The 6,920-nt window shown below is 37.8% G+C and overlaps 1 long non-coding RNA gene across 1 annotated transcript; it reads left to right on the forward strand.

Annotated features, from left to right (window-relative positions):
* The first annotated feature begins 553 nt into the window (after positions 1-553).
* Positions 554-3,437, forward strand: LOC130438135 (uncharacterized). Its single transcript, XR_008909270.1, has 4 exons — positions 554-1,280; positions 1,448-1,563; positions 2,379-2,495; positions 3,228-3,437. It is a non-coding gene; the product is annotated as an uncharacterized LOC130438135 (long non-coding RNA).
* The last annotated feature ends 3,483 nt before the right edge of the window (positions 3,438-6,920 follow it).

Here is a 6,920-nt window from a genome sequence, read left to right on the forward strand (position 1 = left end):
TTGTTGATTTGGATGAACTAATGATTTTAGAGAGTTCATCTTGATCTACTGTAGAAAATAATTACAATTTCTCCTTAGGGGTGCTGTAGTTCGTTTGTTCAGCGGGATTCACTTCTGGTTGCATTGTTATATTTTTTTCTCTAATATCTTGGATTTTACTAGTGAAGTAGTTCATAAATTCATCACTGTTATGCTTATAATCAGAATCTGAAGTCGCTGACGACTTATTTTTTGTTAATTTAGCCACAGTGTTAAATAAAAACCTACACACTAAAAAATGCTGGGTTATTTAATCTACCCAACCGCTGGGTTATGAAATGGTTTACCCATTATGGGTTATTTATATCAATATTTGGGTTATATTTATTTATTTGGGTTATTTTGTGCAACTCATGCTTTGAGTTAAAATCCATCAACCCAACATACATCGGTTGACCCAGCACGTGGGTTGTTTGTGCTTCGAACGTCATCACATCGTCACGGGAGTCAAGAGTCCACACACCGAGTGCTCGTCATAGCAGAAAGCCTGACTGATCATCCAGCGAGGCAAATGAATAATAAAAGCTTTGTGTAACTTATAATACATGTCTGATTCAGATTGTCTGTGTTGCGTTACCTATTAATGTAGTATATTTATATTGTCGAGGCTTTGGTTTGGCTAACAACGTAGCTAACGTTAGCCATTTAGCCGTTATCATGGATCGCCTAACGTTACAGCTTATCCGTTTGCTCTGAATTATATTAATGAATTAATGAAACAAGGTCATAATGCCCATGGGCATGTTTATTGAGTTCACCAGTCTAATTTGCCAGCTAGTTTCAAGCTAGCCAGGTGATTCGGCAGTTACCTAGTTTACTAGCCAACATGCTGTCAGTTAGTTGCTTTGCTAGCTATATTATTTTAACTGGCTATAAATGAGCGCGCTTTTTTACTTAAGAAATATATAATAAAAAGTTCGGGAACCACTGCTGTACAAATAATCTTGTGAAGTAAAAACATAGACAATTTACATGCATGCAATTTGTCATATGAATTGTATAAGGAGAGATTGTTTTCTCTATATTTTGTGATGCTAAATAAAATGGCTGTTATCTTCACATTGGATTACATTTTGCTGCTAGTCTGCATTGCTTTTGCATAGTGAAATCTGAATAGTTAATACAATAGCAATTGTTTTTTTGCTTAAGCTCTTTTTGTGTTTGTTTCAGATCAATGGACAGCTTTGTCATTAACACTTTGACAGAGTGGCAGCTGACAGACCTTGTCGACAAATTTAAAGGTAAGAAATATTTGTTTTCCCATCAACAGCATATCAAGTCTGCATTGCTACTCAAGTCCTTTTCAGACATTAATTCTGAGGATATTAATATGGGGACGCATTATTAATAACCTTTTATTATTGTGCCACATTGAATTGGTTTTAAAAATGTGTTTTCCATTTTATAGATTGCACAGGACAGTCTTGTCCTGCAAGGGGATGCTGCATCAAAATTGTTTGAAACTTGGCTACCCATTTATGCTGAGAAGATCCTGTGCCTGGCACCTGGATGGATAAACACCAGGTAATATATTCTTGTATGAAGATCTTGTAAATTCAGGGTTTTCCCTGGCTTCTTAGGGGCTTGACCAAAAACTGCAATTTCACATCATTTTGGCCACTATCATTATCAGAATCAGAACTATAGCTAACTAAAAAGTGTAAATTTACTTTCGATGTATTTGTACACCTGTATTTGCACAATTCACAGCCTTCTCGAACATGAGCTCTGAGAATAGTGAGTGATATCATAATAGGAATAGAGTTAAATAAATCTGTCAGCCTCTTTATGCTAATTGTGTACAAAAAAGTCCAAGTTTTTTACAACAGAGTCAACACAGCAGTACCGATGTAACTAATAGCACTAATTTTTTTTGTGATTGTCGCGGGCAAAAATCCTTAATTTTGCGGCACGTTTTCTGAAAAAATGCGATGGAATATGCATTATATTTATGCAATTTTATGTGATGAAGCCACACAATTTATGCGGAGAAAATGCGGCGCATTTGAAAAAATATTCAAATTTGACCTTGCATTACAAGATCGCCATTATCCTAAAGACTGGTGACGGTAAGAAAAAATGCAAGCAAAACAAGCCATGATCACGTTTACTGCCAAAGAAATGCAATGACTGTACTCCGGTGCTCTTTTAAATACTTAAATCTCTGCCGCCGTCCGGCCCACTGATGGGAGGATTAACTACACTACAAACTAACCAGCTGCAGGGCGCGAATTAACCGCACGTAACAGTTATCATGGGTTTTATTTTAGTTGGATATTGAATGACAAAATCAGAGGTATTCCATGCCACATCGTATTGACACCTATGTCTTCCTACAGATGGTGTTGGGGATCTCGCCCTGAGGCAGCTGCGAACCTTGCTTCCACCTACAACTTACAAAGTTGGTTCGCCACACCATTCAGGAATGCAGCTTGGCCTTCATCGACCGTAAGCCTGTAAGTCCTCAAGCACATCTAAAGGGGAAACTTTATTTATTTTATCAACATATCTGAGCTTAAGAATGTGTGCAAGCACACATGCATATCCAGGTTTGTTTTACTAGACTTTTGTGGACAGTCATCAAATAAAGCCTGACAGTATTCGGAAAATAGCCATTCTACAAGCTTACAACACAAGCATCCTGTGCTTCTAGAACACCTCAGCAGTGCCACAGGCTAATTACCTCTGATGCAGTAATTTGTTCTAAAACAGGGACCAACAAAGGTATTGAGTGCAGAAATCAACATATTTATCAGAAGGTTGACACTTTTGTATTTTAACCCATTTGGACCTGACTCTGTAAGGTTGACTAAAGAAGTCTTCTAAATCTACAAACCATTTGCGGCCCACCTACCGACCACCTAACTCGGCTGCCTATCGGCCAGATAGGAGAGTCAGATTTTCTGATCATGTTTATTGTAATGATAGATCATCAGTAGATTTATGGCTTTTTAGGTCAATTGAGAACATATGATACAGTTCAACATTTTGAATTAGAGATGCACTGAATCTTTTCCAAATTGTCAAGCTAACTGGACTTTATAATAAAACAATAATTTCTGTAGTGAGGACCAGGAAAATGGTCCTCACAATGTCTATATTAGAATTCTTCTATAGTAGTCTGTAGACATTTGGTCCTTACTCACTCGCACTCTCTCACTTGCTCTCTTGTATTCTTTCTTTTTTAGCCTGGAATAAACATGGTGGAGTAGCTCAATGAGGCCAAGGCATGCAAACCATACCCCCACATCCTGACGCTGGGAAATGATCAGAGGGCATTTCAGAATTTGTTCAAGACAGTTGACTGTTGGCATGTTGAATGTTCAGCCAGTTCATTCATAATTGTTGTTTTGCTATGAATGTTTTCCTATCTAGTGATATTCACTGCACCAGTTACACTATTGTTGACATTAATGAATGTAATACAATAAAAAAATTCTGAGATTCCATTGATGTTTTGTTTCTGTATTTTTTTATTGCATAATATATGCATACATATAGCATGTATTCTGTTCTAGGTTTGTAGTTTAACAGTTTTATAGCTATGGGTAGTCTATTGCAATTTATTTTCTTAAATTGTACTGTAATGTGTTAGCATTATCTGGCATATGGGTTAATTTAACCCAGCATTTGGGTACACTATATAACAAATCTGTAGTTGTATCAACCCAGAATTGTATTTAATTTGCCCCAGCGTTTGGGTAGAATATTTAACTCATCTGTTGGGTTAAAAATGACCAACCCATCTTGCTGGGTCAAATTAACTACTGTTGGTCTGGTGCAATAGTGACCCAGCGGTTTGGTTATAAAATAACCCAAGTTGGGTTATTTTTAACCCATCATTTTTTAGTGTGTAGGGTTGTGATGGTTTTCTTCTATTAGTAATGAAAAGTAGGCGGATCTAGACATTTTAATGGCATTCCTGTATTTTCTAGTACTATCCTTCCATGCTATACGAAATACCTCTTAATTATTTCTCTTAAAGTTCCGCTCCATTTTACGGGACACTTTCTTTATAGCCTGTGTTCATTATACCACGGTGTTGGGCTGCCATTTTTAATCTTTCTTAAACGCAGAGGAGCAACTGTGTCTAATGTTTCCGAGAAGGTAGAGTTAATATTTTCAATAGTAATGTCAAGAATGTCATCTTTTTTACTCATGCTAGAAATTTGAGACAATTCAGGCAGATGGTCGAGAAACGCATCTTTGGTAGTTGAAGTAATCGTTCTACCATATTTGTAACAAGGAGTTTGATTTGCAGCCGTAGGCCAGAGAAGCAAACATAATATCAGATAATGATCCGAAATGTCTTCACTCTGCTGAACGATTTTAACATCGTCCACATTTATACCGTAAGATAGTATTTAATCTAAAGTATGATTACAACGGTAAGTGGGTCCTGACGCATGTTGACCAACGCCCATGGAGTTAAGAGTGTCTTTGAAAGCCATTCCCAAGGCATCTGTATCATTATCTACATGGATGTTAAATTCACCAATGACAAGGACTCTATCTGCGGCCAGTACTAGTTCTGATAAGAACCCACCAAATTCTTTAATAAAATCTGTGTGGTGCCCTGGAGGCCTATATACAGTAGCTAGAATAAATTAAAAAATGTTTTGTCCTTAGTATTAGCTGTTGATACGTGAAGTACCATGACTTCAAATTTTTTTTTTTTTAATTAGGCTTCTGAGAGGTGATAAAAGAATTATTGTGAAGTCCAGCGACACCTCCCCCTCTACCTTTTAGACGAGGCTCGTGTTTATAGTAATTATCTTGGGTAACGTATTCATTTAGAGTAATATAATCATCTGGCTTTAGCCATGATTCTGTCAAACAGAGCATGTCTATTTTATGATCGGTTATCATATCGTTAAAAAAATGCCTTATTTGAGAGAGATCTAATATTAAGCAATCCGAGTCTTAACAGTTGATTATCTGTATTTTGTTCATGTTTGATTTGTTTATTAAATTACTTTTAAGAGGTTTACGCATTATCTTATGTTTGCTAATCCGGGGGACAGACACATTCTCTATTTTATGTTGTTTGTGAGAAGGGATTATTACATGTTGTATATTTTGTGTATTCTGTAATGTGAGACGGCAAGCAGACAGTTGGTTAAGCCATTCTGTCTCCTTCCTGACCTGGGCCCCAGGTAGTCAGCCTTTAGCATTATTAAGACTTTGTGCCAAATTTCTAGACAGGAGGGAAACCCCGTCCCGGGGGGATGGAGACCATCTTGTTTCAACAGGTCAGGTCTGCCCTCAAAACTCTTCCAGTTATTTATAAAATCTATATTATTCTGCAGGCACCACTCAGACAACCAGCCATTTAGTGATGATAATCTGCTATAAATCTCATCACCACGGTAAGCAGTGAGGGGGCCAGAGAATATAACAGTGTCTGAAATCATGCTGGTGACCTAACACACCTCTTTAATATTATCTTTAGTGATCTCCGATTGACGGAGTATTACATCATTTGTGCCGACGTGAATAACAATCTTACTGAATTTGCGATTAGCCTTAGCCAGCCCATTTAAATTTGACTTGATGTCAGGCGCTCTGGCGTCCCGGTAAACATTTGACTATGGTGGCTGGTGCCTCTATGTTAACGTTCCGGACAATAGAATCACCGATCACTAGGGCACTTTTAGCAGGTTTCTCAGTCGGTGTGTCACTGAGCGGGGCAAACCTGTTCGAGACTTTAATCGGAACGGTTGAGTGATGTTTTGTCTTGCGACTATGCCGTCTCACGGTCACAAAGTTTCCCAGCTGCAGGGGATTTTCAACCGGAACCGAGCTGTGTGCGTTAACATTGCTCGCATCCAAAGTGTTTTCTATGGTCCTAACACTCTTACTATCCTCAAATAAAGATTGGATGCGAGACTCTAATTCTAAGATCTTCTCCGTCAGCCTAACTACTTCCCTGCATTTATCGCATGTAAAACCCTCGCCGCTGACAGAGAAGGCTAAGCTAAACATATGACATGAGGTGCAAGTAACAACAATAAGAATAGAAGCCATGACTCACCGGGTAACATGCTATAATCTTATTAATATTATAATCTTATTAATATCACTATGACATGCTATAATCTTATGAATATTCCCTGATTTCATATTTTCTTTATAATATTGAAAAATCAAACTTAACCATACCTGTAATATTGCAAGAACAACTGATAGTTCACATGACATGGGGGTGTCCTAATTTTTCATGCCATGGGTGAGGGAAAAAAAAATATTGTGAGAAATTTTATATTTCCCGTGCCGTGGGGGATGGGAAAACATAGTTTTTGTGGTTTACATGGTAGGAGCAAACATATTAAAGCTTGCACAGAAGCATTCTAAATCATTTCTCTTTGTGCTCTGGGCTCTCGCTTTATGCTCTCTCAATTGAAATGTCCTCTAAGCAAAGGATTTTTGTAAATGAGGTTTTGTCACAGTGTTTTGACAGTGAAAGTGACATAGTGGAGAATGTGTCTGAGACAGACGATAATGTTAGGGAGGAACCTGATTATGAGGCATCCTCCTCAGATGAGAATGAGACTAGTGTCGACCCCTTTGTCTCTCAACACCCTTTAGACACATCAATCCATCCAATTATCCAATCATTAGGAGGCATCCTCTTCAGATGAGAATGAGGCTCCTAGCGTCGACCCCGTTGTCTCTCAACCACCTGTAGACACATTTGTTACCTACCTACCTACCTACCTACCTACCAGACGCGATTTCTTTAAGACTGCAAGGGAAGCTCAGCTTCCCCTATAATTGTCAAAAAATGAATGGTCAAATATATGTACTATTATGTTAACATTTTATTGACTAAAAATGCGTTAAACACGTTCATCTCGAACGAAAACAATTTCGTTCAGAAT

This window comes from Triplophysa dalaica, chromosome 16 (genome assembly GCF_015846415.1).
Source record: "Triplophysa dalaica isolate WHDGS20190420 chromosome 16, ASM1584641v1, whole genome shotgun sequence".
NCBI lineage: Eukaryota > Metazoa > Chordata > Actinopteri > Cypriniformes > Nemacheilidae > Triplophysa > Triplophysa dalaica.